Consider the following 9753-nt stretch of genomic DNA (forward strand, 5'->3'; position numbering starts at 1 on the left):
ACAAAAAAAAAAAAAAAACCAATCCAACAATGGGCAGAAGACCTGAACAAGCAATTCTCCAATGAAGACATACAAATGGCCAATAGGCACATGAGAAAATGCTCAATATCGCCAATTATCAGAGAATTACAAATCAAAACTACAATGAAGTATCACTTTACACCAGTCCGAATGGCCATCATTCAAAAGTCCACAAACGATAAATGCTGGAGAGGGCGTGGAGAAAAGGGAGCCCTGCTACACTGCTGGTAGGAATGTAGTTTGGTGCAGCCATTATGGAAAACAGTATGGAGATTCCTCAAAAAAATAAAAATAGACTTACCACAAGATCCAGCAACCCCACTCCTGGTCATATATCTGGAGGGAACTCTAATTTGAAAAGATACATGCACCCCAATGTTTATAGCAGCACAATATACAATAGCCAAGACAAGGAAGCAACCAAAATGTCCATCAACAGATGATGGATAAAGAAGTTTTGGTATATTTATACAATGGAATACTACTCAGCCATAAAAAAGAATAAAATAATGCCATTTGCAGCAACATGGATGGACCTAGAGATCATCATTCTAAATGAAGTAATCCAGAAAAAGAAAGAAAAATCTCATATGATATCATTCATATGTGGAATCTAAAAAAAAGGAAAAAGAAGACACTAATGAACTCACCTACAAAACAGAAACAGATTCACAGACATAGTAAACAATCTCGTGGTTACCGGGGGAAAGACGGTGGGAAAGGATAGATTTGGGAGTTTGAAATTTGCAGATACTAACTACTGTATATAAAAATAGATTTTAAAAAATGCCTTCTGTATAGCTCAGGGAACTGTATTCAATATCTTATAATAATCTTTAGTGAAAAAGAATATGAAAATGAATATATGTATATATATATATGTATGACTGGGACATTAGGCTGTACACTAGAAATTGACACATTGTAACTGACTATATACTTCAATTAAAAAATAATGAATAAATAAAGCCTAAATTGGGTTGTAAATCTAGGCTTCCATGTGACTGAGCTAATCTGCTCAAAGCCAGGCCTGTGATGGAGCAGGATGCTTGTTGACCTTGGAGCTGAAAGGACTGAGACTGAGGCTTAGTCCTGTTGGTTCCAAGTTATGTGACCTGGGACAAGACTAAGGTTGACAGATGTAGCAAATAAACATACAGACACCCAGTTATATTTAAATTTCAGATAAACAATGAATAAGTTTTGAATGAGTAAGTTCATAACAATGAAATATTGCATGGGACATATTTATACTAAAAAACATTATTTTATCTGAAATTCAAATTTTACTGGGCATTTTGTATTTTACCTGGCAACTCTAGACACAAACCTTAACTTCTGTGAAAGGGAAGATTTTTTGAGTGGAATCATCTTTAAATCTCACAACACCCTGTTTTGCCATTGAAGAGCCTTGCTCAGGGAGGTTAACTGACTGAGCCCAAGGTCACGCAGCTGGAAAATTATCGAGTAGGGGTTCTAACTCGGGGGTGTTAAGTTTGGCATGCTCTGCTAAAATGGAACTCCAGACAGATAAGCAGTGATCTACTCACTGATAACATGGGAGTCCTGAGCTAACTTTCATGGACTGAGAAGGAATACAGAAAAAGAGTTGGAGAGTCAGATTTAAAACTGTGTTTATATGACTCTATCTGTGCTAATTTCCTACAGCTGCCATAACAAATCACCACAAACTTAGTGGCTTAAAACAACACAAATTTATTATCTTAGAGTTCTGGAGGTCCGAACTCTGAAATGGCTAAAGTCAGAGGTGAGCAGAGCTGTCTCCTTCGAGGGGCTCTCGGACAGGATCTGTTCCCTGCCTCTTCCGGCTCCTAAAGGCTGTGGTGTTCCTTGGCTCATGGCCAGGTCACTCCGACCTCTATGTTTATCATCGCAGCTCCTTCTCCGACTCTGAGCCTCCTGCCTCCCTCTTATAAGAACCCTGTGATTACACTGGGCTGACTTGGATAATTCATGGTAATCTCCCCATATCAAAATCCTTAATTGCATCTGCAAAGTCCTTTTTGCTATGTAAAGTAACAAATTCATAGCTTCCGGTGATGAGGATGTAGACATCTTTGGGGAGCCATTATTCTGCTTACCACCCTGTCTAAGAGAAATTATCTACTGAATTTGAGTGTTCTGGACCTTCACTATAATTCCTTTCATCTATACAGTTTTCAGAGAACTTATACACATTTTTTTTTCCTTGCATTGATCCTGGAAAGTCGGTGAAGGCAGTATTGAGTAAGGGAGGAAGTACTCTGTAAGGGAGTGGATGAGACTCAAAGGGGAGGCATAGTGCTTGGGTCACACAGCTAGAAAGAGACTCAGGCCCAGCGGTTTTAATTCGATGTCCTCCTACCTCATGCCCTGCCAGCTCCAGGTGCAGGCCTTTTGCCACTAGGACAGTGTTCTCACTGCTGGAATGGGGCAGTTCTGCAGGTGGTCCCACAATTTAGAGGAAGAAGCCCCCAAGGTAAGCCAGCTCCCTCAGCAAGCAGCCTTTTCCTGGCCAGGACAAGGAGGAGGGACGGGAGTTCAGGCACAGAACCCTCCTTTTGGTGGAGAACCTCAGCATAGAGTCCCAGAATTCGGTGTCCATCTGTTAGGTAGTTAGATAAGTGGGGGCACCAGGCAGATGGGTGGAGGAGAGGGAGGATGGTCCAGAAGATGGGGTTATGCCCACCTCCAACACAAAAGGGCTTTACTTCCTCTAAATGAACCCCAGCAAGAAACTAGTTAGAACCCAACAGCTGCAACTGCTTGGTAGCGACAAGGACCTAACTGGACACGGCCCAATGCTCATTGTAATATAACTATCACTGCGGGTTAGGCCCCCGATGGGTTCTTCTGTGTGCATTATGGGTAAGGACATGTGCAAAGAGGACAAACATGACTAGGCATTCCAGGGGCAAGAGCCGTCAATCAAAAGACCACCTCTAAGCGAGGGTATAAGAGAAAGCACAAAGACCACCATTTTTTCCTCCCTTGGATCAACTGGCCTCTCCTTCTGGAAGGTGTACTTTCCCTTTGCTAAATAAATCCTTTAAAATCTTTCCCTACATGGGGGAGGGTAGAGCTCAAGTGGTAGAGCAAAGCCTTATCATGTGCAAGGTCCTGGGGTCAATCCCCAGTACCTCCTCTAAAAATAAAGAAACAAATCTACTTACCGCCTGACCAAAAAACAAAAACAAACAAACAAAAAAAAACCTAGGAAAAAAAACTTTCTCTATACAATGCTCTGTCTACCATCTGAATTCTTACCTTTTGGGTATGACAAGAAATGGGGTCTTTTCCCTTCCCCTTTTGGGGTAACACACTCGTCTTGGACCTGTCCTCAACAACAACCCAGGCAACAAATGAACTTGTTCACAAAGCCAGAAACAAACTCACAGACATAGAAAACAAACTTATGGTTACCAGGGGGGAAAAGGATGGGATGGGATAAATTGGGAGTTTGAGATTTGCAGATACTAACTAATATATATAAAATAGATAAACAACAATTTCATACTATATAGTACAGGAAATCATATTCAATATCTTGTAGTTACCTACAGTGAAAAAGAATATGAAAATGAATATATGTATGTTCATGTATAACTGAAGTATTATGCTGTACACCAGAAATTGATACAATACTGTAAACTGACTATACTTCAATTAAAAATATATATATATATGAACAAATGGGACCTAATGAAACTTACAAGCTTCTGCACAGCAAAGGAAACCATAAGTGAAACAAGAAGACAACCCTCGGAATGGGAGAAAATTTTTGCAAATGAAACCGACAAAGGCTTGATCTCCAGAATATATAAGCAGCTCGTATGACTCAATAAGAAAAAAATTAACAACCCAATCCAAAAATGGGCAGAAGACCTAAACAAGCAATTCTCCAAGGAAGACATACAAATGATCAAAAGGCACATGAAAAAATGCTCAGTATCCCTAATTATCAGAGAAATGCAAATCAAAACTACAATGAGGTATCACCTCACACCAGTCAGAACGGCCGTCATTCAAAAATCCACAAATGACAAATGCTGGAGAGGCTGTGGAGAAAGGGGAACCCTCCTACACTGCTGGTGGGAATGCAGTTTGGTGCAGCCACTATGGAAAACAGTGTGGAGATTCCTCAAAAGACTAGGAATAGACTTACCGTATGACCCAGGAATACTATTCCTGGGCTTGTATCTAGAAGGAACCCTACTTCAGGATGACACCTGCACCCCAATGTTCATAGCAGCACTATTTACAATAGCCAAAACATGGAAACAGCCTAAATGTCCATCTACAGGCGACTGGATAAAGAAGATGTGGTATATTTATACAACGGAATGCTATTCAGCCATAAAAACTGACATAATGCCATTTGCAGCAACATGGATGCCCCTGGAGAATGTCATTCTAAGTGAAGTAAGCCAGAAAGAGAAAGAATACCATATGAGATCGCTCATATGTGGAATCTAAACAAACAAAAACAAAAACAAACAAACAAAAACAAAGCATAAATACAGGACAGAAATAGACTCATAGACAGAGAATACAGACTTGTGGTTGCCAGGGGGGCAGAGGGTGGGAAGGGATAGACTGGGATTTCAAAATTGTAGAATAGATAAACAAGATTATACTGTATAGCACAGGGAAATATACACAAAATGTTATGGTAGCTCACAGAGAAAAAAATGTGACAATGAGTGTATATATGTCCATGTATGACTGAAAAACTGTGATGAACACTGGAATTTGACACAACGTTGTAAAATGATTATAAATCAATAAAAAATGTTAAAATATATATGTGTGTGTGTATATATATATATATGTGTGTGTGTGTATATATATATGTGTGTGTGTGTACACACACACACACACACCAAACAAAACCAAAGAAAAAAAAACAAACACCAACCCAGGCAGATGGTCCCAGGGTCTGTGCTGGGACTCCCGCACCCGGACGGAGCTCTGATTCTTAGACAAGTCTTGTAGCAAACCTCCCAGGAATGTGTCACTCTGATTTATGGTTTTGTCTTTGACTGCTACTGCCCTGGAGGGGCCAGCCTCTCTCCCTGCTCCACAGGTATTGGAAGGCAGCTACCTTGAACCACTGATGTTTCTCCAGGCTTCCCCCAAACCCTTGTCCTTTATTGATGGCCTACTTGTACTAGACACTGTTCCAGGAACTGGGACGCATCCCTGAATCTGACAGGCAAGACTCCTGCACCCTTGGACCTTACGCTTTAGTGGAGGCAGACAGACAGACCATATAGAAGTTGGGATAAGGATTCTAAGGTTAGCAAAACAGGGTGAGACAATAGAGGGGGACAGCAACCCTGTGAGACTGGCACTGTCCCACTCTAAGGAGGAGAGGGACGGCCTAGGAAGGAGCATCACTGAGATGCAAACCCAGTTTACTCTACGGACCCCCTGCTGCTAACCCCAGTCCTACGTGGCCTCCAAAACATTTCCTCTTGTGTCCTTCCCCAGAGGGGAATAAGAGAATTTTTAGCCTGGGAAGGTGCCCAGGGTCTGAGCATCACCCCTGAGGTTGAAGTCAGTCCATCCTGGGAAGCATCCAGCTGTGGTCTGAACTTCAGGGCCAAGAAGTATGTAAGATTCCTGCTGCGTGTTAGCTGAGTAAGGTTCTAGTAAGGAGGTTAGTGAGTGGTGTGATGCGTTGTTGAAGGAAGCGGCAGCCAGATTTTAAGGGGAATGAGACAGATAGGGAGGGAAGCGTGCGTGGGGATGGCCAGATGTACGGAGGGGGTGATGCAGATGATAGTGTAACCGAGCAGCTCCCATTGTCATCAGTGACCATCTGATATCTGTAATGGTGTTTGTAACTGCTTAACTGTATGGTGGCTTAAAGGGTTCTTCTCATGCTCTTGCTGACCGGGGTTGGGCTGGAGAGGAGGGAGGCTGGGGTGGTCCATGCAACCCCCTCATGGTGCTGCCTGTGGGGATCACACTCAGTGCCCTACTCCTGACCCCAGCGCCCTCTTCTTGACCCTGACACCTCAGAGACGGCAGATGGGTGTTTTGTACATCTTGTTATTCATACCTTTCCCCAACTGGGCATGTCTGCAGTTGTTTTTGGCCCGTTGTTGGTTTCCTTGTATCTGGTTGTTCAAACTGAAGGCCTCAGCCTGCAGCAGGAGGTCCCAGGCTTCAGCCTGCTTAAAAGGCTAAAAGAATCTATCAACCTGACTTTAAACTGCACACGTTTTAGAGCTCTAGAGCTCTTTTCCACGGAGCCCCCTCCTAGGCATCCTTTGTACAAGAATATTAAGAGAGTCCCAAAGCCAGAGGTGAACTTCATACCCAGCAGAGGGAAGGGGACCACTGCATCTGCAACAAGAAGAACAACTCTGCAACAATTTGTTACCCTGTATGCAATCTCTGTGAAACTAGCCCTGCCCCTTGAACTCTTGAAGTTTCACTATAAAACTCCATGCCTTCTCTCCGCAGCAGGCTCACAGTCTTAGAGGCATTAGCCCACTATGACCTCATTTGCCTGGCAAAGGAATAAAGCTGCCTTTTCTACTTCATCCAAAACTCTGTCCTCGAGTCTCAATCCAGTAAGCGAGGTACAGAGGCCGTGTTTCAGCAACAGTAGGAGAGAGGGCCAGGCATGTATTTGGAGGTAAAACAGAAGCGGGAAGATGAGCTGGGAGGAGGGAGCCAGACATGAAAGGGGTGAGCTAGGTGTGAAGGGGTGGAGACAGACTGTCCCAGCCTCGGGCTTTGGGAGGGTGGCTGTCCCTGGAAAGGGATGATGCAACTTGTGGAGGAAACACACTTTCTATTTAGGGAGGCTGTTGAGCCTCTGCAAAGAGTAGCTGACGACAGGCCTGCCACCTGACTCCATGGAAATAAACAGAGACATGAAGCAATGATTGATGTTGTGTCCTCTGTCAACCCAGCCACCTCATCTGCCCCGGGCTTGAGGAGGTTGCTCAGAGCTGCTCTGCTCGGAGGAGGCTGCAGTGGCTAAATGACACTGAACTTGTGCCTTGTCTCCTCTGGGACTGGCTCCTGCTGTGCCCTCACATGCCGTCCTCATATCCACCCAACTTGCCTGATGAACTCTTATTTCTAGCAGCACCTCAAATGCTACTCCTCTAAGAAGGCTCCCCTAATATCCACCCTGCCTTTCCCAAGTTGTGATTAATCACTAGCCCGTGAGCACTTACGTTAGAGTTGGAAGCCCACTTTCAGACAACCAACCTCTGTTTCTACGGCACACTGACCTCAGCCCACCCCACCTCAGGGGCCTGCGAATGAACTTCAGGGAATCCCTGGAATTGAGTGCAAAATATGTACAAAACTAAATGCAAAGATGAAGGAATAAACAAAATGTGGTATACCTATACAATGGAATATTATCCAGTCATAAAAGGGAATGGAGTACCGATACATGTCACAACATTAAGGAATCTTGAAAAAATTATACCTAGTAAAAGGAGGCAGAAACAAAAGGCCAAATATTGTATCATTCCATTTATACGAAATACCCAGAATAGGCATCTCAATAAAAGAAAGAAAGTAAATTAGTGGTTCCCAGAGGCTGGGAGGTGGGAGGAAGGGGGAGTGACTGGATACAGGGTTTATTTTGGAATGATGAAAAAGTTCTGGAACTAGAAAACTGTAATGGTTGCACGATATTGTGAATGTACTAAATGCTTCTGAATTGTGTTCACTAAAATGGTGAATTTTATGTTACATGTATTTTACCACAATTTAAAAAAATCCAACGTACATTTCTGGGGAGAAGATCCCTAGCTTTGATCAGATTCTCAAAAGGTTAAGCAGTTCTGATCTGGTCCAGTCCCTTCATGATGCAGATGCTGATATGGAGGCACAGAGAGGGGAGGCACCTGTCCAAGGTCACTCAGGCTGGTGGCAGAGCCCTGCCAGGTTGTGTAGCTCCCTGACCATGCACATCTCCCACCCTCCTCTTCCCTTATCCTTTAACCTACACTGTACCCTCCCTGAACAGCCCCTTAGGCCTAAGTCCTGCTCCCAGCAAGGCTACCCACAAGCTGTATAACTTCCCAAAGTTAAAGACTTCCAGAAGCTGAGTGCACAGATTAGAGTTTCACGAGTGTTTGTCTTTTGCTTTAGAGTGGACTCTGAGCTCCTAAGAACAAGAGATGTTTACTTTCCTCCATATCTCAGAGTTCCAGTGGCAGCCAGGAACGTGAGTTGTTCCTATCTCTCTTTGAGAAAAAGTCGGCTGAGTCAGAGAAAGACAAATATCATATGATATCACTTATATATGGAATCTAAAAAAAAATGACACAAACATTTATAAAACAGAAAGAGACTCAGACATAGAAAACAAACTTATGGTTGGGCGAAGGGGGAGGGAGGGATAAGTTGGGAGTTTGAGATTGGCTGATACAAACTACTTTGTACAGAACAGATAAACAACAAGTTAATACTGTATAGCACAGAGAACTATATACAATGGCTTGTAGTAATCTGTAATAAAAAAGAATGGGAAAAAGAATATTTTGTGTATGTATATGTATATGTATTTGTGTATATATATATATAAAACTGAATCACTCCACTGTACACCAGAAACACTAAATCAAAACCAAAAAACAAACAGAAAACAAAAAAGAAAAGAAAGAAAGAACTGGCTGTTCACCTGCAAGGAGGGCAGTTAGCTGACAACCTCTGAATGAACATTCTTGGTCCCAGAGCTCCACACTGGGTTGGCCAAGACTTTGTCAGACCTGCAACAGTCTGAGGCTCTCCTATCCTGTTCCTGCTTCCTCCCCCTTACCATTGCCCCACCCTCCTCAAAATAAACTCTTGAACTCCTATCTCTCTGTCTTCCTCCTGGAGCTCCCAGATGACATAATTCCCTGCCTGGAGTGTCGTAAGTGTTCAGTAAATGTTCATAAAGTGAAATGAACTGGGGACTTCCTGGAGGGTAGAAGCCTGTTGGTGTCTAGACCTCAGAGAGCAGGAGAGGAAGGGCCTATGGAGGAGGTCTCAGTCATAAAAGGAGTGAAGGTCAAGAGGGGCACGTAGAAGGGGCTGTGTCTCTGAGAGAGGCCCAGTAGTAGAGAACACATTAGCAAGCCCAGGGATTGACCAGCTCTACTGGCATCCTCCCTGGCTCTTCCTCTGTCTATAGCAGACTACACCAAAGCTCAGAAATGTTCCAGGAGTCAGGGTTCCAAGAGCCCTGGCCTTGGACTTGGGAGAAGCCAAAAGCACCCAAATTGTGCTTCTGGCTAGTTCAGTGGCCTTACATCCTTTTCCTTGGTGGAGCTCAGTTCTTCCATCTGTAAAATGGGTACAGAGTACATCTCTCCCAACCCCAGCATGATTTTAAGAATTGACTGAGACATCACTATTTTATGCAGGGTAGTGTGTTAAGTAGTTTAAATGCATACTCTCAGTTAATCCTTACAGGCCCTGTGTGGGAGGCATTATGACCTCCACTTTATAAATGAGAAGATTGTGGCTCAAAGAGGTCAAGGGACTGGCCTAAGAACACATAGCTAGGAAACAGGGAGAGCTGAGATTGGAACCCAGTTCTGTCCTGCTCTAGAGACCCTTCATTATTTCACAGTTTGTAAGCCACTACTATGTGCTAAACTTTGAGTTGGGATGGGGACAACGGACAAGCTATCCCTACTCTCAAGACGTTTATCTTCTTATAGAGAGCTTGAAGAGAGCCAGCCACTTAAATCCAATAATTCCAGA

The sequence above is a fragment of the Camelus bactrianus genome, chromosome 16 (genome assembly GCF_048773025.1).
Source record: "Camelus bactrianus isolate YW-2024 breed Bactrian camel chromosome 16, ASM4877302v1, whole genome shotgun sequence".
Lineage (NCBI taxonomy): Eukaryota > Metazoa > Chordata > Mammalia > Artiodactyla > Camelidae > Camelus > Camelus bactrianus.